The sequence below is a fragment of the Mauremys mutica genome, chromosome 11, assembly GCF_020497125.1.
Source record: "Mauremys mutica isolate MM-2020 ecotype Southern chromosome 11, ASM2049712v1, whole genome shotgun sequence".
Lineage (NCBI taxonomy): Eukaryota > Metazoa > Chordata > Testudines > Geoemydidae > Mauremys > Mauremys mutica.
The window spans coordinates 3648811-3674770 of NC_059082.1; the positions used below are offsets into that span (position 1 = coordinate 3648811).

Here is a 25960-nt window from a genome sequence, read left to right on the forward strand (position 1 = left end):
CTTCTTCAGATTTGCCCCAATAAATCTGTTAGTCTTTAAGGTGCCACCGGACTCCTTGCTGTTTTTGTGGATACAGACTAACACAGCTACCCCTCTGATTCCTTGACAAGGTAACTGGTTTGGTAGATGGGGGAATGCAGTGGACATAACATACCTGAACTTTAGCAAGGCTCTTGACATAGTCCCATATGACATTCTCATAAGTAAGGTGGAGAAATGCAGGCTTAGTGGAACTACTGTTAAGTGACTACATAATTGTTAAACAGCCATAAACAAAGAGTAACTATTAATGGAATCAAGTATCAGAGGGGTAGCCGTGTTAGTCTGGATCTGTAAAAGCAGCAAAGAATCTTGCATCTGGTGAAGTGGGGGTATTCACCCACGAAAGCTCATACTCCAAAATGTCTGTTAGTCTATAACAGGGGTGGGCAAACTTTTTGGCCCAAGGGCCATGTTGGGGTTGCAAAACAGTATGGAGGGCCAGGTAGGGAAAACTGTGCCCCCTCCCAAACAGCCTGCCCCCCACCCCTTATCCACCCCCTCCCACTTCCTGCCCCCTGACTGCCCCCATAAGAACCTCCAAACCCATCCAACCCCTCTGCTCCTTGTCCCCAACCGACCCCCCTCCATTCACCCCCCCCACCCCCTGACCACCCCCTTCCAGGACCCCCTGCCCCTGCCCGCCCCCTTCCAGGACCCCCTGCCCCTTATCCATCTTCCCCCCCCCCAGCCTCTTTTGGAATGTGGCCCCGCAAACATGGGCGGAGGACTCAACAGGAGCAGGGGCAGCCGCACAGCCAGAGAGAAGCGGCGGTTTCCCCTTCAAAGGGCCGCGTCTCTCTGGCCGGCTGCGTGGCCTCCCAGTGCTCCCCCTGAGTCCTCCGCCTGCGTTCCCTGCGCTCCCGCCATCTGCACCGCCCGCCTGCATATGATTTCAGTGCAGCCAGTGTTGAGTTGCCCGAGTGCCCGGCCCTGGGTCCCCCTGTTGTTGGGGGGCCTTTGCCAGGGCACCCTGTGTTCACTTGTAAATCTGCCCCTGCACCGCGCTGCCCAGCCCCGGAGCCAGCCAGGATGCCGCGCTGCCAGCACAGCAAGCTGAGGCTGCGGGGGAGGAAGGACAGCTGGGGAGGGGCCGGGGCCAGCTGGGAGCTCAGGGGCTGGGCAGGATGGCCCCGCAGGCCAGATGTGGCTCGCGGTCCGTAATTTGCCCACCTCTGCCCTATCCACACCCCCACCCTCTGACCACCACCCCGAACTCCTCTGCCCTCTATCCAACCCCCCCTATCCCCTTACCACACTGCCTGGAGCACCGCTGGCTGGCGGCGCTACAGCCACGCAGCCGCCGCCACTGTGCAGCACAGAGACTGGAGCAGGAGCTGCCCCAGGAGCTCGCAGCCCCGCCGCCCAGAGCATTGCGCCAGCAGCGGAGCGAGCGAGCTGAGGTTGCGGGGGATGGGGGATAGCAAGGGAGGGGCCAAGGGTGAGCCTCCTGGGTCAGGAGCTCGGGGGCCAGGCAGGACAGTCCCGCGGGCCGGATGTGGCCCGCGGGCCGTAGTTTGCCCACCCCTGGTCTATAAGGTGCCACAGGATTCTTTGCTGCTTTTATTAATGGAATGATGTCAGGTTGGAAGAAGGTCTCAAGTGAGGTTCCACAGGAATCTATTCTGAGTCCAGTCTTATTTAACATCTTTATTCCTACATCCAGGTAATTAATAGAGAGCATACTGATCAAATGTGGAGATGACATAAAGCTAGGGGGAGTCGTTAACACTTTAGAGGATAGAGCTAAAATTCAGAGGGCTCTTGATAAATTGGAGAACTGGGCTAGACAACAAAATGAAATTCAAAGATGTAAGGTGCTACACTTGAGGAAGAAAAACCAAATTTACAAATACAGAATGGGAGAATTGGCTTGACAGCATCACTGCTGAGAAGTATCTGGGAGCTGTGGTAGATCACAACCTCAACATGAGTCAACAACATGATGCTGGTGCAAAAAGGAAATGCAATTTTGGGATGCATTAACAGAGGCATAGCATGCAGGTCATGGGAAGTGATACTACTGCTTTACTCTATGTTGGTTAGTCATCAGCTGGAGTACTGTGTCCAATTTTGGTCACCAGTTTATAGAAAGGATGTAGAGAAACTGGAAAGGATCCAGAGGCAAGCAACAAAGACTATCAAAGGGATAGAACGCAAGCTTCATGTGCAAAGACTGAAAGAATGGGTGTTTAGTTTGGAAAATAGGAGATGGGGGGGAGGGGAAACATGATAGAGATCTTCAAATACTTGAAAGGCTGCCATAAAAAGACGGAGAAAAGTTGTTCTCTTTTGCTACAGTGGGCAGGACAAGAGGCAATGTGTTCAAACTACAGCACAGCAGATTTAAATTAAATCTCAGGAAAAACTTCCTAACTGTAAGAACAGCAGGACAGTGGAACAGACTGCCTAAGGAAGACACAGAAGCTTCTTCATTGGAGGTTTTCAGAAAGAGGCTGGGTAGCCATCTAGCTTGGGTGAGTTCAATCCTTGAGGGGGCCATTTAGGGATTTGGGACAAAAATCTGTCTGGGGATTGGCCCTCCTTTGAGCACGGGGTTGGACTAGATGACCTCCTGAAGTCCCTTCCAACCCTGGTGTTCTAAATCCTGCATATTGGTGGGGGTTAGATTAGATGATGCTTGCTTACCCTTCTAGCCCTATGGTTCTATGAAACAGTTTTTCAAATAGAAAATGCCTTCAACTGGGCCTAGCAGTAAAAGCCATTATTTTACCTGGTAAAAACCACCCTGCCATCCCTGTATCTATCCTCTGAACTTTGTTTAGGTGCATAAAATCTTTACAGTAATAATTTTGCTAATTTGTAATATAGTGAAAGATAAGTCAAAACAGTACAGAACATCTCTGTACACATTCACTCTGCGCAAGCAAAATATCAGATTTCCCTCACTTTAGAGTCTGCTGAAATGGTCAATCTGTTCTGAAGGCCTTTGGCAGTAAAAATATTAAATGCTTTAGAATGCCAGTAAGACTTGAATACCACCCTAGCCATGTTAGGCTGTATCAACAAAAAGAATGAGGCGTACATGTGGTGCCACAAGTACTCCTCATTCTTTTTACATTATTTTATGTAATTCATCAAGCTTTAAAAAAAAAAAACAAATGGTAAAGTAACCATTTTGAGAAATCCCATAGTTGCATAAGAAATCTACCTTTTAATCTTATGGCTCAATCAATTGTTTAGAAAAAGACCCACTTAAATTAACCTTACTGAAGCTCAGCTTTTCATGTCACTGTTACCAGTGAGGGAACAGAAAGTCTCCCAAAACAGCGAGACGCTATTAGGCAAAGAAAGCCACAAAATAATGATATGTATGTAGGCTAAAGACAGTGCTCTGATTATTACCACCACCTATTTATATTACAGCGGTACCCTGACATGTCAGTCAAGATAAGTGCCCCATTATGTGGAGGGCTGTATAAATTTAGAATAATGTCCCTTATTTTATTTTTCAGGTCTAAAATCAGTACCACAAACTAGTTAGTGTAATTCTATAATAAAGACAGGAAATGCCGGTGACTAGATCATCTCCAAAAGAATTCCTTTTCCAGTTGAGGTAGCACTTTAAAAAAAACCAGCTTTATATTATAGACTCATAGACTTTAAGGTCAGAAGGGACCATTATGATCATCTAGTCTGACCTCCTGCACAATGCAGGCCACAGAATCTTCCAGAACCATCCACTTCTATAACAAACCCCTAACCTATGTCTGAGTTACTGAAGTCCTCAAATTGTGGGTTTGAAGACCTCAAGCTGCAGAGAATCCTCCAGCAAGTGACCCGTGCCCCATGCTGCAGAGAAAGGCGAAAAACCTCCAGGGCCTCTGCCAATCTGCCCTGGAGGAAAATTCCTTCCCGACCCCAAATATGGTGACCAGTTAAACCCTGAGCATGTGGGCAAGACTCACCAGCCAGCACTCAGGAAAGAATTCTCTGTAGTAACTCAGACCCCAACTCATCTAACATCCCATCACAGACCACTGGGCATACTTACCTGCTGATAATCAAAGATCAATTGCCAAATTAATTGCCAAAATTAGGCTATCCCATCATACCATCCCCTCCATAAACTTATCAAGCTTAGTCTTAAAGCCAGATATGTCTTTTGCCCCCACTACTCCCCTTGGAAGGCTGTTCCAGAATTTCACTCCTCTAATGGTTAGAAACCTTCGTCTAATTTCAAGTCTAAACTTCCTAGTGTCCAGTTTATATCCATTTATTCTTGTGTCCACATTGGTACTAAGCTTAAATAATTCCTCTCCCTCACTGATATTAAACCCTCTGATATATTTATAAAGAGCAATCATAACCCCCCTCAACCTTCTTTTGGTTAGGCTAAACAAGCCAAGCTCTTTGAGTCTCCTTTCATAAGACAGGTTTTCCATTCCTCGGATCATCCTAGTAGCCCGTCTCTGAACCTGTTTCAGTTTGAATTCATCCTTCTTAAACATGGGAGACCAGAACTGCACACAGTATTCTAGATGAGGTTGTCAAAGAATTTGTCAGACAGTAAAAAGAGCTCAGGACACTTGCTTTGCAGAAAATTACTGCCAAATGCTGCCAGACCCAGCTTTTCTTCTGTCTGGGCCACTGGCCAGACACTAATATTTTAGGCACCTGCTAATTTTTAGCAGTATCATATATTGCATAATACCACCAATGCAGCCTTCCCACGACTATCTGAGGATGCTTTACTGAACTTTATCTCATGCTTTAACATTTTGCTATTGTTTCCATACTGAAGGTAATGTTTTCACCCCTCAGCCATGAGGCCGAGAAGTGCCTACTAAGAGAAAGGAGATATGGTGGTTCACAGTCCATCACTTCAAAGGCGAATGCCCATATTTCCTTTCCCAATATGAATGTTTTCACTTTACTTTTAAGTTGCTTCTCATATTTGAGAACATGATGGCAGAAACCATCACATACTGGGTACAAAAAACGGCATTTTAAAAACGTTAGTAAGTGTCACGCTGGTTAAACTCACTGAACTAGTCTGGCATGTCACTAGAATCACTGTCTTGAGCCAACAAGTTATAACAGCCAATACATGTCTTCAGAAGCATCTTCAGAATCATATTACAGTGCGCAAGTTTTGACAATACTGTATGCATATTTGAAATCTGTAAAACAATTTAAGTTGCAACTTGTCAAGTTGCTCCCTCCCCCATCCCTACAACTGAACAGGATTCAGTTACCTTCATAAGGAGCAATTGTTGTAGAATTACACTTCAACTTAATACAGACATTTATATATTACCATCACTGTGGCATATGATAACTTTACAAGTTCACTGAAGTGAAAACAAGGACGCTAGACAGACATCAACTGAAATATTTGACCCAGAAAAAGTCTGTTAATAGTGCCAAAGAATATATTTGCAGGGCAAGATACTTTTACAGAACGTGCTTTGATAGTGTCATTTCACTTGTTACAACTCGCCAAATTCAGAAGTGCATAGCGTCCTTACAGTCTTTCCTGTTTAGCTAGTGCTGACTGAAGATTTATTAATAAAGCTGGCAATCCCTACATCTACAGGCTGTATTGTTCAAGTTCATACGATCTTTAAAAAGGCTACTCCCAAATCTGATTCTGCTGGCCTTGGTTTGCAAAACTTCCATCAAAGTCAGCAAGTGTTGTTTAGGAGGGCTGCAGGATTGGGTTCATGTATACATAATTCTTCAAGCTATTTGCAGGGCATGGAGTGTTTGCTTAAGCCAACATTAAGATTTTGCAGTATTATTTAAATTCATGCCTGATGCTACCAAGGGAAAAAAAACAATCTTATTTGTGTATATACACACACACAACTGCGCAACTGTTATTAACGGACCTTCCCCTTACTAGATTCTTACTGGTAATTGTATACACAAATGCATTTTTCCATAAATAAATTTCATGCAAAATCCTCATGCAAAGGGTTATTTTCATATTGCATTTTTGAAGGGACACATGCTATGCAGAAAAAAAATGTAGGTGTAATCCCCATGCCTGCTTGGTGTGGTTCCATCCCTCTCTAGTGGCACCTAGACCATCTAGAGCTTGGTGAGTCTACTACAGCCATGGCTAAGAGCCAAACAGCTTTTAGCTCATGCGGTAGAGACTCATACATCTAGTTCCAGAAGGTCCCAGGTTCAGTCCTGCACGCTGATGACTGGGGTCTGTTCATATTACACAGGAAGGCATTGTAGTTCTGATTATCTAACCTTAAATTTGCCTACACAAGACCTTCCAATTGCTAGGGTGCTGAACCAGTGGCTTGAATTGTTTTCATTTGCCCTCCCACAGAAAACTATGTTTTGATCATGTATTCATTACTTTTTTTCCTATATCCTCTCCACACTGTTCAATGGTCACTATCTGAATGCACAATAAGGTGCCAATGCAGACTTTGACCAATTGAATGAAATTCAAACTTAAAGAGGCTAGATATTCTAGCAGTAACATCTCTAGCATAAAAATGCTTAGCTACTGATTATTAATGTATCCATAACATACCAAAGCTTCAGTTTATGAGATCTACTACATGCTAATAGGGTACTGACAATACTTTACATAAACATCAGATACAAGTAGACCTGTTCAATAGCTCGAGTGCGGCTTAGGATAGAACACCAGGAGGAAGATGTCCTGGTTGATGCGAAACTGGGAGACAGCGTTCAGGAGGAAAGCTAGATGAGACCTGAGTGAACTTTTTCCTTATAGAACACAATGGAAGGGAGCTCTGATGGTAAGGCCTTGAGCTCGGACACCCTCCTCCTGGCTGAGGTTATCGCTACCAGAAACACCACCTTGTACGACAGGAAGAGCAGGAAACAAGTCGCCAGCCGTTCAAAGGGTGGATCCATCAATTTGGAAAGGACTAGATTGAGGTCCCAGGTCAGGGCCAGCTGCCGGATGTGCAGATATAGCCTGTCGAGACCTTTCAGGACCACAGGATTGGCAAAGACCAACCGTCCCTCGGTGCCCAGATGGAAGGCAGAAATGGCTGCCAAGTGAACCCTTACTGACGACATGGACAACCCTGCTGCTTGAAATGGAGAAGATAGTCCAGGATAAGTGGTATGGGGCGAGCTTCAGGGACGAGTGATGCTGCGCCAACCAAACCGAAAACCTCTTCCACTTGGCAAAGTAGATAGCCCTGGTGGAGGATTTCCTACTGCCAAGGAGGACTTGTCTGAGTCAGAGCAGGAGAGCTCCATCAGGTTTAGTCATGGAGCTTCCACGCCATGAGGTGCAGCAACTCGAGGTTTGGTTGCTGGAGACAGCCATGATCCTGAGTTATTAAGTCTGGGAGGAGCGGTAAGGTGACTGGGGCTTCCACGGACATTTCCAAGATTGATATGTACCAGAATTGGCTGGGCCAGGCTGGAGCTATCAATATCACTGAAGCTTGATCCCTCTGTATCTTGAGCACCTTGTGAACGAGAAGGATAGATGGAAACGCATATAGAAGATGGCCTCCCCATGGGAGGAGGCACGTGTCCACAATGGAGCCTGGGCTGTGATTCAGGAAGGAGCAAAACTGCTGGCACTTCCTGTTGCGTCACGCCCTTACCCTTCAGCTCCTGAGGAACCTCTTCCACTGCCCCCAGCAATAGGAGCGAGTGCACCTCCTCTATGAGAAGTCGCTCAAGAGAAGGGTCCCTGAAGAGGGATGGGGAAGGGCGGGAGGGCTGGGAATTGCTCATACTAACTACACTAAGAGGTAAGCAACTATGCACAATGGACAGTGCTAACGGCACTTGCCAAGTCAAGAGCTATGGGAGGTTCCAGATAACCGTCACAGATGGCAACATGGAACTGAAGGGGTGGCGGGGTCAGCAGGGCTCTATATTTTGTGCCATGAAGATGCGGTTCCAGGTCGACCCGACGGATGCTGCTGCTAGGGGGAAAATCTTCTGGCTGCCATGCACGCATGCACACACCTGATTGGAATCGACATGAACAAGCACTCAAAGAACTTAATCTATTCTTTCAAAATGAAAAGTAGTTCTGGGATTAAAGAAAATAGTGGAAAGAAGACACCGGGTTTTTCTTTTCTATGTAGTATATGCACATTAATTTTAACCTTGACATAATTTACAGGTCCCACGAACTAACACATACTTATTCTTATACAGCACTTCTCAACCATAGCGCTGAAACAACTCAAAGGTGGGCAAGTAGTAGTATCCTCATTTTTTAAGTTAAGATGATTTGCCCAAGGAGCTGACACTAGAATCCAATTTTTCCCTAACTATCTGGATCCTTTTCCGCATCCCTCAGAAGCCCAGCTGCCCTTCCAGCAGTTTGTGGTCCATCAGTCACTTTGAACTAACTATCTATACTAAAAACCTACATTTGTAATATTGAACCTATATAGTTTTTATGATAGAAAGTGCCTAGAGATCCACAAACCACTGTTAGCAGCAGCAACCTTTTCAAGGGAGAGGAGGAAGGGGAAGTGCACTGAATGGGGAGAAAGAAGCAGAGGGTACAGTTTAAAACCACTGCATTCTTCTCTATCCCCATCTCTGCTCAACACATGCCCAGCTGCCTTTACTCTATAGTCTTCTCCCAGCGATGAAGGTCCCACCTGCACAAATATGTAACAAAAGTTCAGCCAGCCATTTAGAATATGGCTTTAGACAAGCATTATGCCCAGCAACTAAGCATTAAAGTGCTGTCTTTGCACAAAGTTTTAATATGCTTACCATAACCTCTTAATGGTTAAACAGCTCCATATCTTTTTAAATAGATGCCCTAGTAACACTGGTCATCTCATGACATACCAGATACATATAAACACAAACATACATCTCTTGGATGTTCCACAATATCAAAAAGATGTAGAAATCCATCCTCCCCACCATATTTCAAAGAACAGTCTGGCACCACTTATTACATACTTGGGGGAGGGGGGAGGGGGAGGTGTAAGAAATATTCATTTGTTTAAAGAACATTCTTGAGCAATGCATGCAGTTTCATAGATGACAGTGAAATCTAAGTTTCTCCTGTTGTATATACTTAAAAATAAAAATTCAATCTCCTGAATATTTGTAGATTTTCCTTATATTTCCTGCCAGACTGCATCAATTGAGTAACAGACTCCTTACTGATTCAGACTGATTTTACCTGTTTATCTAGATATCCTATATATTTTACTCTGCTTCTCCACAAATCAGTTAATTTTCAATGTATGGAAGATCACATCTGGAAGAAGCTATTTTTGCTTTATCCCTTAAGAACGATCAAACTTTATTTTAGTCCAAAATAAAATTAGTGGGTTTTTTAAAACGTAGTTGGTAGTGCTTACTAGACCCACTATAGCTTGGGCCCTTAATCAGCATCATGCCATGGTTCAGCATATTCAGAACTAAAAAAAAAAAGTTACCTAAATTGGTCTGCCTATTTTATAAATGAAGCATCAAGGGGCTGGGGGGGGGGGGGGGGGAGAGACACAGACATTTTCATGGTTTCAGATGATCTGACAAAAAAGCTAATCAACCGCACAACTATCTTCGAAGAGCATTAGCATTTTTATGAAGTTTCTACATCAAAACCATCAGATCAAACTGGAGTGGTTCCCTGGATGAAGCCAGAGAATACAGGTATATTTAAGGAAAAGGCACTCCCCACTGAAACGGTTGTTAGAATCACAGAACTGTTGCAACGAATATTGTAACAGCTATAATGTCAAAGATGAAGTACTCCTCAGTTTTGTATTTCCCAACATATCCTAAGTCTAACAAATCAAAATTATTTCTGTCCCACATAAGCAGCTAATATTCTGCCCAACTTCTATGGAACCAACACCACTGTCAAGAGGGAAATCCATGCCTTTTGAGAGGCCAGAATAATGAGTCAAGATCCACTGTTACAGATCAGAGGAAGATATGCCCTTTAACAAAAGGGTTAGAATATTCAACTTTGTGTTTCTCTGTTTAATTCATGTTGTCTTTTGACAGCACGAGTAGCTGGTAACAAGACACTGGCAATAGCCAGGTAACAGGGGCTAAACCAGGGTCAGATGCATAGCCTGAGCTTTAAATATTTCTGCTTTAGTCAGTCCACATCACACCTTTAAGGAGGTAGTAAAACTACCTCAGTTCCACATGAACAGGTGCTGGCATAACACAAAGAGCTATTCACAAGCTCTCGTCTATGCCAGACTGCACCTGCAGTAATGAAGCACACAAAGAAAAGGCTGCTCTTGACCAAGTATGTGGAAAACAGCTAGCATAAAAATTCTCAAAGAATGTCTAGTTACCATGGAACATTTCAGATCCGTTTATGTTAGTCTTGTAAAATTCTGCACACCCACTCAATTGGGACGAGTAAATTTACTCACCCATCCAAATTATCCATTTTTTTTTTTTTACAGGATCATCCTAAGGGTGGCAAATTTTTATCAGAGTTTGTTCAAGATTGGGTTACTCATACAATGCTCTGGCAACAAAACCCAGTACTTTACCCACTCTGATGAACAAAACAAATATCAACCTGCAATCAGTGCCTTTAGCCCTTCCTCCAGAAAGAAATGTATTGCTCTCCCTTCTCCTCCTGGACCTGGAATTTCAAAACCTCCATCCTGAAATGTGAAGTCCCTTCTACTAAGCAACTTGAGAAGGAGAATGGAACGAAGCAGTTTTATTTGCTTTGCACAGAAGCCAAAGTGAACATGAAAGCAAGAGTGTAAAACTCTGATGCAGCCACAGAAGAGCATGGAGCTGAAGAAGTGGTGGCCGGGTTTGACTGAAAACAGCTACAACCACGGCTGTCAGCGCAAAGCAAACATGTCTCCTTTCTGCAACTGTCTCGGAGTATCCGACTTCCCAGTTGGCTGTTTCTTCTGTTGTCTCTCAAGGGAGTTTGGACACAGTCTTGCCTATACTATACCCTTGCCCACCGCTCCCGGGTACCATCATCCTCAGCTCCTACTCTGTGCACCAGGGCAGGCGCTTGCTGCTGCCGCCAGACCCGAACCCAGCGGTCTCGGTACTAGCGGGGCAGCCTGACAATTGCTAGACAGAGCCAGAGGAACAGGGTGGAGGAAAGAGACCAGGAGGCTGCACGGACCCGGCGCTGCCCCCCACCCAGCAGCGATCTTCCAGGAACCCACGTGGCCCCCAAACAAGGCAGGGGTCAAGCCAGAGCCCCCCCCCCCGCCACGGAAGCGTGATGCCGCCACCGGGGGAGGGGGGCTGGGACGATTTGTACCGGGGGAGGGGGGGGGGAGTTTAACCGCCACAGACCCAGACTGTAACCCGGGTGAGCGAGGGAACCGCTTCAAGCCGGGGCGGGGCGGGGGCTGCAGCCGCTCCCCGCGCACCTAGGGACGCCACAGGCACCCCCGCCCCACCTGTCAGGCGGCAGCCGGGCCCCCGCAGCCGGCCCCGGCCACCCCGCGGGACGGCCCCGGAGCCGGGTCCCGGCTGTCAGGCGGCCCCGCCCCGCAGGCCCCGGCAGCGCGGCCCCCGGCAGCTCCCACCTGTGCAGGGCGGGCGGGCGCGGGCCTCCCTCGGCGCGGCGGCTCCTGCCTGTCCCCGGCCCGGGCGCAACCACAGTGCGCGGGGCTCCGGGAGGCGGCGACGTGGGGCCGCGCCGAGCCCCGCCCCCGCGGCCCACGCGCCCCCCGCGCCAGCACGCGCGGCCCAATCCCAGCGCTCCGCCCCCAGACCGCCGTCCAATCCCCGCGCGCCGCCGGGCTCCGGGGCTAGAACGCCGCGCTCACAGGCAGCCGCGCTGAGGCAGGAGCCGGCAACGGCCGCCCCAGGTGACCCGGGGCCCGCGGGCGGGGTAACCCCCAGAGCCCCCTCCCCCCCGGAAGCTCCTACCTGGGTGGGGGCGGCGGAACCACAGCGCCGGGGGGGAACGGGACCCGCCCCCACTTCCCGCGAGAACCCGGCGGCGGGCGGGGACACAGCGCCCAATCACAGCGCTCCGCCCGCGATGGGGGCGGGCCAGGTGGGGACCCCGCGTCCAATCCCAGCGCGCCGGAGGGGGAGGGGCTGCGCTCGGCGTGGGGGGGACACGCGCCTCACGCGGGCCGGGGCCGGGAGCCCCCTGCAGGGTGGAGCGGCCCTGCAGCCCCCAGCCCGGGTGTCCCCGGGGGGGGCAGCCTGCCCCTCCCCCCCCGCTGGAGCGCGGGGCCAGGCCGGAGCTCACGGGGACCCCGCAAGTCACCCGCGGGGGGGCTCCCCTGGCCCTGCCCGCGGTCCGCAGCCAGGCCACTGGGCTGGAGGCACCTTTGCCCTGCCCCTGACGCGACCCTGCGCTGGTAGCGGCGGCAGCCTCCCCCCACAGGGCTGGGGACTGGCCCCCCAGGGCTCCGCGGGGCTGTGGCTACCCCAGCGCGTTTGTCCGTGACACGCTGGTCGGTCGGGGGTGTGAAAACACCCACCCACGCGCGCGCGCGCGCCGACCGACGTACGCTTCACAGACAAAAGTGCTGGTGTGGACAGAGCGAGGTGGGACGTAGCGACCGCCGCTCTATGGGAGGGGGTTAGTCATACACACAGCGGCTACATAGGAGACCCTACAGCCGCCCAGTCTGTGGTGCACTCATCGCCTGGAGATGCCGCAGGGAGTGAGACGGGGGAAAATGAGCTTCAGGGGAGGGAGCTCTGGGCTCCTGTCTTTAAGGACGTCCCCTCTGAGCTGCCATAGACATGGTGTCCTCCATGGCCTTTGTGCTCTGTTTCCCACCAGCAACCCTTGGACACCTGCTCTACCCACCAGTCTCTTAGCAGAGGACTCAGATACTGGTATCTACCTCCTATTCCAAGACCCGGGGTTGCTGCTCCCACCCAGCCTCTGCACCCACATCACTAGAAGTGGGGAAGGTCCAACCATGTTACGGACTCCCCAGCCAAGCCCCCCAACAGCATGAAGCCTGAGCTTCAGCCTCTGTTCTCTTTTCATCAGCGAGGACATCGAAGTGGTTACAGAATCCTCCAGCCTCAGTTGCAGCCTCACCGTACACCAATCTAACTGCCCCATAGAACCTAGTCATGATGTGATGACCACATCCTGGTGCAGCTTCATGAAAATTGTTAGGGTAAGACCCCTTAGGGTGGCTAATACATAAGGGATGAAAACTATCCTAAGAGCATCTAGTCCTGCATTCATAATGCAGCCTTGGGGAGACACTGATCACAGTATATGGGCACATTCAGAATGTGTCTGTTTTAAAATTCAGATATCATGGAAGGGAAAATCTGAACCTCTGCCCCATTAACACAAACAGGTTGAGTGTGATCTCCATTGAACACTTGCCTTTTCTCTTTTAAAATCAGCATAAAGACTAATATTGTGGATGTGCTTGTTTAAACACCAAGTGACTGCTTGGGGACCACACACTCCTATGGTGACTCCACCATTACAGGGTGGCTTGAATGCTTCTTTTAGCAGCGGCACGAGGCATGGGAGTTCAAAACATGTAGCCTGACATTTCTCCCCATTGCATCCACCAATGAATTTGGGACTTGGGTAGCTAGGCGTTAGTGGGTAACCACTACAGCCAACAACAAATTAATGTAGTTTCCTATCTTCATGTCTTAAGTCGTGCATTTTGCCTAAATACTCCTGCCAACAGGACTCTCAGAGAGCCACCCTCAGCTGAGTGAGTAGGCACTGTGCTAAATTTGTCTCATCTAACAGTTAATGAATGAATGAATATTTCACACTGAATCTCAAATTTTGTAAGTACGAAAATTAAACCAATTTATCTTTTTAAAGAAATCTTTTTATAGCCGTGTTCTTGGTGCTCCAGATTTCTCTGCCCCATGGTTTTAGGAAGAATACAGATTTTTTTGGAAAACCTACTCAGTCCACTCCACACATTTAAAATCCTAAGAATTAAAGATACTATATGATTCTCCTACAATGTAGTGCTTTAAAAACACTGGGCCAGCTCCTTAATAGTCTGTGTAGCTCTATTGAAGTTAGCCGCCCACTCAACACCCTGTAAGGATCTGGCCCCATGTAATCTTCAGCAGTATTGCTGTTTTGAAGTAAAGCCTAACACCCCTTTCAGAAAGCAGGTATCTTTTCAGTTCATTAGAGCTGCAGCAGGGCTTCTGCTCACAGCCATAGGAACCTTCCGTCTACTCAAACATCAGCATTCTATGCTTCCATTTACTTTGTACATGTGCTAATTATTTTGTCAAGAGGAATTATAGGAAAAATAAAGAGATTCATAACTACATATGCTGGGATTTAACAGCCACATTTTTCTTCCCTCTCTTAATAGCCTTAAAAAAAAAAGAGAAGAAAAATAAATTGAAACAAAATTGGAGATACTTTCAATAAGTTTAATTCATGTTCCTCTCAATTTGATTAGTATAGAGATATTCTTGGCTAGTGCTGTGTGAAAATTGCAAAAAAATCTTGGCAAATTTTCTCAGCACAAATCTCAATTTAGTTTTGCTGCTTCATGGCTCACAACTTTAGATTTTCACACACTTATTGCATTGAAACATGCACAGTTCCACCACACTTCTACAGCTGCCCTTCTGCAAACCTTTACTACCTGGCTAACAGTGCTCACTACTGAGAAAGGTCCTATATAAAGGAATAGGGTTATTTGTAGCAGCAAGCACTTCATCCGTTAGATAGTAAGGCATTTGCAGGATTGGTTTCTTTGTCCCAATCCATGGATAAATTCTTAGGGTCAGATCACTGGCTCTGGCCAAGGACAATGTCCTAATAGGGGCCAATCCACTGCCCAGGATAGAGTGTAGCAGGCTCCAGCCATGCCCTGGTATGTTCTTCCATGCTACTGGGTGCTGGGAGAAGGTAGAGGAGAGCCAGCTTTACACTATCTGGGGATTTCCCTATGCAAGGGGAATACCCACCTGCCCAATTAGGACAGCTTTCTGACCAGTGCAAAGTAGTCAGAAGGGAGGAAATCTGACCACATGGCCTTTACATTCTCACTGGCTTATTGTTTGGTCAGGCCTTCTCTGCCAGTCAGTTCCAAAACCAAACCCTGGGCTTGATTTTCTTCTCATACCATTTTTCTGCTAGTGTTACACCAGTGGTAACTCAGGATTTACACTGATGGGATAAGGGGGAAATTATGCCCTCAACCTTTAATCCAGCCTTACTTGGATATTTCAGGTCCAGGATTCTTTCGGTTTTAGTATAAACTTCCATTTCTAAATTACAAGTGTTGCCTGAGTCACTTAGGGCTAGATCCACAATGGGGACTTAGACTCAGCTTTGCGATGCCTAACTTTAAGCACCCTCCCACCTGCTGGAATCCACAGCACCAACGTACCTGCCCAAGCTCCCTACACCAAGGGAAGAGTTCGGCACCTAAGAAGGGGAACTGCAAAAGCCAGCAAGCTGAGGCCTGGTCTACACTACAGTTAGGTCAATGTAAGGTAGTTTACATTGACTTAATTATGTCAGTACCTACACTGAAGCCTTGTCCCGCCAATGTAAATGCCCTGCTGCACCGACATCAGAACGCCACAAGAGGTAGAGGGCTTACGTCAGTGTAGTTAGGGTGACGGAGTGTCCCTATAGTCATTGCGTTACTTCCATTGGCTGGTGGCTGTCTTGTCATACTGGAGCTGTGAAATTGAGAAGAAAGCTGGGCAGCTAGAGCCCAGCTGCCCCCTGGCTCTCCACTTCCAGCTGGGCTGCTACCCAGAGGCTCCCCATTCTCCACTTAAGGAGCCAAGAAGCCCAAGCCGCTGCCCCCTGCTCCTGCCCTGGCTTTCAGCCCCTCTTCAGTCGGTGGAAGCGCTCCTGGTGAGGATGCACACCATCGACAGAAGGGGGGCAGTGTGGACATCAGCCATCCCAGTAATTATTGTGCTGGCTGTAAGTTGACCTAACCTAGATTGACTTAGGGCTGCAGTGTAGACATCCCCCGAGGTGGCGTTAGCCTATGTGAGTGCCCTAACCACTGGGTGAGGGGGATTCTGGCCTGGGTCTCTCAGTGTCTCCTGTTGAAGCTGTTCCACTTTGTATAAATAATTAAATAGTAATTGGAACAGGGACTTGACTCTCCCTAATTCCCAGTGCGCGCCCTAACCACTGCCTAGAAAGCCATTCTTGTACTCTCGCTGGCTACGTAAGTATTTCAGACACAGTGGAACATCTTCAACAGGGGGAGACTTACCCCACAATAGCCCCACCCAATTACATGGGAGAAGAGAGAGCTGGGTTCCAATTCCTACTCCATAGCCGGTAGAGTGGGGACAAGTGCTCTAACACCTGGGCTGATGGTTACAAAGGTGATGCAGTGCTTTCTACTCATTGCCTGTGATCTGAGCACACCTGTTGGATCCAGTCCCAAAGGCAAGCCAGGTGGGCAACAGCTAGTGTAAGGATTCCAGGAGGGATTAGGCACCTGGGACATAGGGTATGTCTACATTGCAGCTGGACAATGCGATTCCCAGCTCAAGTAGACATACCCATGCTTACGCTGATCACGCTAGTGCACTAAAGAGAGAAGCATATCCACTTCCACCCATATACACTGAGGGTCTTGGACAGGATCGTACTCAGGGCCCCTATCCCATCCTGCTGTCTGTTCAGCAAACAACTGTGCTGCTATTTTTAACTGTCTAGCACAATCAAAGCTAGTGCCGTATGTCTACACAAGCTGGAAGTTACGCCTTTCAGCTGTGTTGCAGACATACCCTTAGGTGGCTGTGTGCATATACAGCAGCAGAAGTGAAAGCACCTAGGAGACTTTAGCAACAGAAATGAAGGTGCCCTCAGAGTTAGGCAGCAGCTAAGGAGTGGGATTTGAGGATCTAAATTTTGGATTGAGGCACCTAAATCCCTTTGTGTCTAGCACTTCATGAACTCAGGAGGATAATGGTAGATTGACCTTTCACTGATTTTAAATTAACCAAGTGAAAAAGCACTCAGTAAGGGCCTTAATTAAAGCATTATCTTAATTAATCACCATTGGACAAATTGTAGAAGAGGGGAAAGTATCTTATGGTGCTTCATTGTTATGTTACTTAAAATGATGTCGAAGGTCACATGCAACTGAAGAATCTTAAAATTAAATTGTGATTCGGATGACTTTTCAAAATGTGAACAGAATTATTTTTAAAGTTGCTCCCAAAGATTGCTTCCATCGTTGCATACACACAACACTCTCTCATCTAAATTATTCATTTTTTAAGTTACATTCGGAAGACAGAATTGTAAAGTAAAATGCAAAGAGATGTGAGGATTCTGAAAGGTTATTGCTTTTTCTTTCTTTTTTCTTTTTTTTTTTTTTTTAAAGAACACAATAGGTACTTATAACCTTAGTCATCACAGCAAGTCACTTTCAGAAATTCACAATTGCAAATGGAATTCAAAACCCTAATGATGCTTTTACATTCTTATGCCAGAAGTAATAGGTCACACACACACAATACATTTTTTATATTTAGCACCTTTTGTATTAGAACTTCTCAAAGTGCTGTACAGAGAATATATTCAATATAAATTGTCAGTTTCCCCACATTAAAATACAACAATAAAAAAGAAAACTTCCGATGTAAAGGCCCCGTTCTTTTACCTTTTGGCACATTGGAGTACTTAATGCCACAATTACTTCTTAAAGTAAGGATAGCAGAACAGGCCAAATGGGGCTAATGGAATATTACTCCCAAGCAGAACGTTTCAAAAATTCAGCACATAGAAGGCAAATGTCCTTGCTTTAAAAGAACTTCAACCTATTTGGTTAGACGATCAAAAGCCCAGTGTCAGTTCAATACAACATGCAGAAGGGGAATGAAGCATAGAAGTGTGCAAAATGCAACATGTAGCTTGACAAACTATTGGTCAATTAAATAGATCATAAAGGTTTGAAAAGTTTACAAGAACCAAGGCAATGTCACAACCTGTTTCAACCCTTTCCTTAAGAAAAAAACCCACTAGATTGATATCCAAATACGAAGTAGAAATACATTTCTTGGAGATGCCTTGGCTCCTCTTAAATTGGCATTCTTCTGCTATAGTCCAGCCATCCCTGTTTAGCACACAATCCACAGCCCAGCCATGCCTCGTGCCCCATGGTATCCTCCTAGAGGGTCTGCCTGGGCCTGATCTCTAACATACCCTTTTCACAGTAGCTACCAATGTTAAATGTTCTTTGTCCAGTTGTTTCTTTTGTGGACAGTTAACACTTCAGCATCTACTGAGACCAAACGATGAGGTTATCCTTGGCGCTAGCTACAGAAGTCCTCAAGGAAATAGATATTGTAGAGCCTTGATTTTACAAACATTTTAATCTTATAAATGACCAGTTATACAAACCAGTTTTCCCAACTTAAAAAAACCCCACATAATAAAAGTGATGTTGATGAAAAACAAGTCAACAGCTCTTCACAACCCAATGCCTTCAGTGGTTTGGAAATCACTTTGCAGTGGGGTTTGAAAGACCAGAAGGAGGCAATACAATGCACCAAACTGCAATTTATGCACTGTACACTACTCTGGTTTTGAGATGTTCAATTTTATGAACCTCTCAATCCTCAATTAGATTAATAAAATAGAGGTTCTACTATTAAACCCTAGTTTAAACGGCCACACAACTTTTGAAGGTCCTCTGCCATCATTGTTGGATCCTTCCATGCTCTTATCTTTGGAAACAGCACCCCAAATCCAAATAACTCTAATGTTGAGGCAGGTTCAAAAACCTGGATCCAAGTGATGTGGCCTGGGCCACCCTCGAGTTTAAAGGCATATCACCAAGGCTGCAGGCAACGCCAAGGACTGCTGTTCATTGCAGTGCTTTGTCACCAACTTCATCACTGGAAAACTACTGGATTCCTGAGCAGGAACAGCATAAATGAATCCCTACTCTCACACCCTGCTATGTGTATTGGGGCTTTGGTATTCAGTCACAATTGTGCCTTTGGGGATATACTTTTTTATTCTGGCAATATCAAAAATACCATGAAGAATAAGCAGAACAAGAGGAAAGTCAGATTTTTTTACCTTCCATAAACGGAAGAGTCAATTTAGAATGGAAATATTTTATTTGGCTTTGTTAAGCTTCTTTTAGGAGACTATCTTCCATTGTGGCTATTTCACTTTAAAATACTGAATGTGAATTCTATGTCAGAAGGTGATTAGGTAACACTTAAAAGTGAGAGTTTTAACAGATTTTCTTTGCTCAGGTTTCAGCAAAGCACAGAGGGTTTTCAAGTAGAGCCCTAAGTATTATACTGCATTTAAACAGCATTTAAAGGATGTGTGTGATCCCAAAGCTAAAGTGAAAATTTACACTGCAATTATTATCTTGTTTTTACAGATTTTCTGCTGTGCGTTATTTGTAAAATCCTTTACTTCAGACAGCCAAAATAGCAAGTGCAGTTATCTTCCTTTCAGTCTTTTACTGAGTTGGGTTCCAAGGTGATGATTCATGTATTAATATGTGCTTATTAGAGGACTCCTCTACCTCTACTGCTGCTATGTGTCTTTGGCAATGGAAAAAAGGAAATTCATTCTTAAAATCTCAGCAACAAATGGAACATGCATAGAAATCAATCCTGCTCTCATTGACGTCAAAGGAAAAAATTCCATTGACTTCCATAGAAATAGAATTAGGCCCATATATCACTTATTAGTTTGATTTATAGTGCTGAGAAAATCCATATATCTGAAAGGGGGGAAAATGTACCTGCTAAAAATAAGTCATAGGAATTAGGTGACTGTCGATGATATTTATCTCAAATAGGGAAAAACAAATATTACAGCCGTCCATTACAAATATTGGGTAGGTTACCTCTTACCTAGAGCAGGTTCTCAACCCTTTTTCTTTCTGAGCCCCCGCCCCCGCAACATGCTATAAAACCTCCACAGCCCACCTGTGCCACAACAACCGTTTTTATGCCTATAAAACCAGGGCCAGAGTTAGGGGTAGCAAGCCGGGCAACTGCTCAGTGTCCCACGCCACAGGGAGCTTTGCCAAGTTAACTTGCTCAGGTTTCAGCTTCACCCCCAGGTGATGGGGCTTTGGCTTTCTGCCCTGGGCCCCTGCAGGTCTAATGGCAGCCCTGTTTAGTGCCCCCCCCCCCCAAACCTGCTCACGGCCCCCCAATGGGCCCTGGCCGTCTGGTCGAGCACCGCTGACCTAGAGGTCCAACCAAAATTAGGGGCCATGCGACTATGAATTGTGCATATATGTACATATACTAAGTGCCAGTCTCCAGTCCAGAGAGATTACAATCAAAGGCCCCAATTCAGGATAACACTTAAGCACATGCTTAAGGTTAGGCGCATACTTAAGTGCTGCCCTGAACAGGGACGCTTTACAGAACTAGGGCCAAGACAGACAAAGGAAGTACTATTATCACTACTCTATAAAGGGAAAGTGAGGCAGAGAGTGAGATAAAGGGCCTGATTTTCCAAGCACCCACAGGGCTCGTTGACTTCATTGGAGTTGTGGGCATGTCCCACCTGTAAATAACCAGCCCACAAGTGCCTTGGCCCAGGTCACATAGGAAGTCTGGGAAGGGAACCTAGATCTCCTGAGTCCTAGTCTAGTGCCTTTAGCACGTATCTGTCCTGCCTCTTGCTCCCAGAAAGCCTAGTATCTGCAGGTCTCAGTCTTGTAAACTTCCTTAAACACAAAAGGATAAACCACTGAAAATATCCAAGAAGGCACAAAACTCTCCTTTGCCATGATACTGCCAAAAAGCTTGATGGTGGTATGCGGTGATCACTGCCTGTCATGCCCACCAATACTGTCTCATTGTTTCCTCGTACTCCCCTTTCTATATGTCTGTAGCCATCTGTTGTCTCTTGTCTCATATTTAGATTGTAAGCTCTTGGGGGCAGGAACAGTCTTTTTATTCTGTATTTGTACAGCTCCTAGCATAATGGGCCCTGGTCCATTATTAGGGATCCTACATCCTATGGTAATAAATAAAGAATAATAATAATACACTTTGCTTTGCAAGTTAGGTTCCCGTATTACACCTGAAAGGTTACAGAGCACTTAGTGAGGTTACATGTTGACATTGACTTATACGTTCAGTCAAGCGTTTTGTGAACATTACGGCCCACAAAGTCAAAGCTCAAGTAGTCCAACAAGTAGGAGACTGAATTATAATGGTAGTTTTAAGCCTTTGACAATCTATTGTTACGTGTACACTCATAAAAGAGTTTTTACAGGCAGCGAGATTTACATCCTGCTGCAGATATGGGGGTGGCCTGCTAAGTGTGAATGATAATATGATGGAAGCTGCTGATTGTGGTGCATCATACGCTGTATGTAGACAGAAGGAGAGGTGCATCACAACACAAGGAATAATTAAGAACACAGATAGCTAGAAACATCAAATTACTAAGAATAATAACTCTTTATAGTCATCCTAATTAAATAAATGTTGAGTGCCTAATGGCTTGCCATTCATTTGTTTCGGAAGTAGCTAGTGCTCAAAATGAGACTTAAAGAGTTATTACTCTTTAATTAACTTATCTGCCACATACATTTCATGGTGAGTTTCCATCTGTTTTCCACTCCCGTTGCTTTCGGTGCAGGCTACAGCATGGAGCTGTGGACACACACATAGCATGGTCGGCAGGATCTAGAGTCCAGGACATTCTGCCAAGAAAGCGGGGGCCCTGGAAGCCAAGGGCACCATTATGATTTCTGTTAGCAGAGAGAGAGAAAAGTGAAACTCACTCTCAGGGTGACTAGACAGCAAGTGTGAAAAATCAGGATGGGGGGCAGGGTAATAGAAGACCTACCAAAAAAGCCCCAAATATCAGGCCTGTCCCTATAAAATCGGGACAGCTGGTCACCCTACTCTCAGTCCATGCTGTTCGCAGAAGACAGTCATCTTACGTAGTTCAGTGAGGTCACAGATACCAATTAAAAAACCCCTCAGTCATAATACCAGTTCCTTATAAACACATTACAAGTTGGGGGGGGGGTCCCAAGTCCCCACCAGACCAGGATTCAAGTTATTTACAATGCCCTGCCCCTGACTGTAGCACCTAAGGATTTCTCCAAGCAAACCAACCAACCATCAAAAGGTCCTTTTCTCTCTCTCTTTCCTTTGAGAGAGAGGGGAATCAGAAGGAAAGGAAAGCAAAGGTGGTCTGTCTCTTTTGGGGCTTGGTTTATCAGCTGATACCTGTAATTCAGGTCTGCCTCCAGCCCCTCCTCTTAGAGCACCGTGCAGTCTCAGGGACAGTGCAGTCTCAGGGACAGTGAGGCCTGAGACGGGCACCTTCATGGCTGATCTGTTTCTGTGCTCAGCTGTCTTCTTTATATTCACCACTCCTTCCTGTGGCAGGCTCTCTCTTTTTAAGTTCGCCCTCCCCACCCCTCCAGACAGAGAAAGCCTCACAGGTGTGCCTGGTTAGTGCCGGCTGAGCCGAGAAGAACTCAGCAGCCTCCTCTCTGCTAGAGTGAATGGGGGGGGGGGGGGCGGGTTTGCAAAGTTGTTGACAAAGCTCACTGAAGTAAAGCCGATTTCATTCTCCCTCCCACCCCACCTTGCCCTCATCTTACATGGTAGATCATTTGTGTGGTAAAACAGAAAGAGCGACCCTAACGCTCAATATAAGCTTTGTACCCTGTCAAATAAATGATGAATGAAGAACAGGGATAATGTGATATCTACTGGTTTTGCTGAAGTCTCTTTGATCACCGGCTATTGGTATTCCGCAGGAGTTTCTAATTGTCACTTTGTGATGTGTAGCAGTACTGTGGTTAAATGCGCTGGGTCCTGTATCTGTTATTAACCTTTATGTTGTGCCTCAAGCAACTAGGGCAAAGTAAGATAGGAATTCTGATCAAGTTATATTTAATGCACTGTTTCTTTCACTTGACTAACAACCTAGTATTTTAGGTTAAAAATTGAAAAACAAGATTACAGGGGGAAATATAGATATTGATGATTTGGCTATGGTAATGTCTTCTATTTACGTACCTCATGCTCGTTTTCCATAGGATGGTCCCCAGATCATTACATAAACACTGCGATCTTGCAGGTAACATATCAGTAAATCACTCTCTTTCAAAGCATTTTTACTACACCATTGCTTGAAAATAAGGATTTTATTTCATTTTGAATTTATTACTCTGACTATGCTACTATTTATCTCAATGGCTCCAGTGTACATTATTAATGGGTTATTTTATTGTTCTTCTATCCAATGGGAATCATATAGCCAAGCAATTTTTGTATTAATCACAGAATCTCTTCTAAATTAGGGTCTAAAAGTTCCGCTGTCAGAAGGTTGGGGATGTTTTTGTTAAAATGGTACCTAGAAAACAGCTACTGTTGAAAGAGTAGCAGAAATATAGATTGTCCTGTTCAAAGACAACTAGTGTTGTTTATCTTAGTACTCAGGTGAGTTTTCCAGCAATGAATCAGATCCTGAGCCGATGTAAATCTGCATCACTCCATGTGAATCACAGATTCACACCAGCAGAGGATCTGGCCCAGCCCAATGTTTTCACTTATCAGGGTCATTTAATGCCTAGGTGTAGGCAGGCATATGCGTTTTCTGTTGCTGTTCTCCATTGAACACGTTAGCATCTGAAGCTGCAGTGATGGATTAGCGATCATACAAGTGCAGCGGCAGATCTACCATAGGAGATGAAGGGTTTACTGCCGGCAGGGGAGCAACAGATTGACCAGCGCTTGCACATGTTACAAACTGCTAGACATTTTTCAGGAACAGGTATCTACTTCTCCATCCCATTACGCCAGTCTTATGCTGGCATGTCTCCACTGAAGTCAGCAGAGGCACACTGATGCAGAATGGAGATTCAAGCCCTGCGTAAGAACCTGTGGGTTAAATTCCCCTTGTGCTGGCCTTCTGACCGGGGAGGATTTCACCTGTGGGAGAGAAACGCTTCTCTCTAGAGCGGCAGCCATGTGACTGAGGCCTTCCTTTGGTTTGAGCACATCTCTCTGGTGCTGCACGCTGAAGCCACAAGCAAGTTGTTTTTGCATCAGACCATAAAAAAGCACAAATCCTCTGTTTTGTAATTACCGTAGCACTTAAAGACACACAATCCCCCCTTCCCTCCCCAACGGATTCTCTGCTCTGCCTTTTTCTGCGGATAGTACTTGCTGGAAATAGCAGCGAGTAAAACACGGAGGGCGACATATGATGTCACAGGACTTTTAAGCCCCACAGTAAGAGAAATACCAGTACTAGATTGTAATGAGCAATTTGTATCCTAGATAAATAATTCAGATTTATTATTATTTAGCACTCTGTGGTTATTCCTGGCTGCCAGCCAGGGAAAGACTGAGTCAATGTGGCACTAGAGATTTTTCTGTTCCTCAGCTAATCCAGCCATCTTTGGTTTCCATTACTTCAGGAGGACGTTGAAAGTAGATGTTCAGTAGAAGTTCCTGACTGTTCTGCACCAGGACTCAGAGGGAAGGATGATGATGTTCTGTTAGTTATTATCAACTAATTAATAATGGCAATTGACTCTATTTATATTAATTTACTCACAGATTGTTTTAAATGTATATTTTACAGTTTAAAAATGATCCCCCAGCATGTTCTCCCCTTGTGTGTTTGAACCAGATTCAACTGAGGGCTCAATCTGATTGTTCTTCCTAAGGTGAAATCCCCACTGAAATCAGAAGATGTTTCCCCAAGCAAGGATTGCAGAATCCAGGCCTGTAAGGCTAGACTGTGTCCACCCCTCGGTAGGTACCCAAGAATGGGAGGGGATGCAAGGTGCCTAGTCCCCATCCTGGGCACAGGCCCAGTCTTTGCACTTAGGGGCTAGCCTGGGGCAGTCTTTGCACTTGCCTCTCCATATGGGAAAAGAAGAACTTTGCTCCACAAAGGCCAGCGGAGCAGGGGCCAGCGGAGCACAATGCAAGCCGGATCTGTGCAGAGGGATGAGCCAGATGCCTCATGCATTCCCAGGGTGTTGCACCAGCCTACGTCTCAATAGCTCCAGGAGCTCTTGCTGCGGCAGAGCCATAAGGTAACAGTTCGTTTGGAAAAAAAAAGTCCCTTCCTGAGAAGCCTGTGAAGCAGCCCTGCAAGGGTAGAAGCAGATATTATGATGCATCTGGTTAGCATAAGTGGTGAAATTCGCTAAGCTTAGTAGCGAAGAACAACAATCAGCGGGTGTGTTGTGGGGGAGGTTTTCAATATATTTTAGAGTGGGTTTTAATTTACCATTCACGTTAGCCTTCTAGTGCAAAGGATTGGGTGTGCGATCTAACAAAGACCATCCTTCCAGCTCCTGGGCATACAGGACTCGGCTTCTCTACACTACCTGCACAGCCAGACACACTGGAGAGGGCTGCACATTCATGCAGCCGCAGGCACCATCCCGGTTCACCTAATCTACAGTGTTGTCCAACAGCTGCAGTTTGGCCAACAGGCCAGAGATTGAACTGAAGACCTCCAGGCTTGGAAGGAGGAGTCTCCACAGCTTGAGGTAAAGCCCCAGGCTCGGTAGTTGGGGCTGTCACAGACTCATGGCCTCTATAAAAAGAACAGGACTTGTGGCACCTTAGAGACTAACACATGTATTTGAGCATAAGCTTTCCTGGGCTACAGCCCACTTCATCGGATGCATAGACTGGAACATAGAGTGAGGAGATATATATACACATACAGAGAACATGAAAAGGTGGGAGTTCCCCTACCAACTCTAAGAGGCTAATTAATTAAGAAGAGCAATTGTCAGCAGGAGAAAAAAAACTTTTATAGTGATAATCAAGATGGCCCATTTCAGACAGTTTGACAAGAGGTGTGAGGATACTTAACATGGGGAAATAGATTCAATATGTGTAATGGCTCAGCCATTCCCAGTCTCTATTTAAGCCTAAATTGATGGTATCTAGTTTGCATATTAATTCAAGTTCAGCAGTTTCTCGTTGGAGTCTGTTTTTGAAGCTTTTCTGTTGCAAAATTGCCACCTTTAAATCTGTTACTGAGTGGCCA

At 46.0% G+C, this 25960-nt stretch overlaps 1 protein-coding gene and 1 long non-coding RNA gene across 4 annotated transcripts in view; one reads left to right on the top strand and one right to left on the bottom strand.

The window, feature by feature from the left end:
- The window catches only part of GLCE (glucuronic acid epimerase), a 103581-nt gene extending 91942 nt beyond the window's left edge, over nt 1–11639 (bottom strand). For all 3 annotated transcript variants that reach the window (XM_044980356.1, XM_044980355.1, XM_044980354.1), the window contains exon 1: nt 11535–11639. The gene's annotated coding sequence lies outside the window, so the exon portion shown is untranslated. The remainder of the gene's footprint in view (nt 1–11534) is intronic.
- An 841-nt stretch (nt 11640–12480) lies between these two features.
- LOC123343521 lies at nt 12481–25602 on the top strand. The gene is made up of 3 exons (XR_006572267.1): nt 12481–13103; nt 24578–24702; nt 25251–25602. It is a non-coding gene; the product is annotated as an uncharacterized LOC123343521 (long non-coding RNA).
- The last annotated feature ends 358 nt before the right edge of the window (nt 25603–25960 follow it).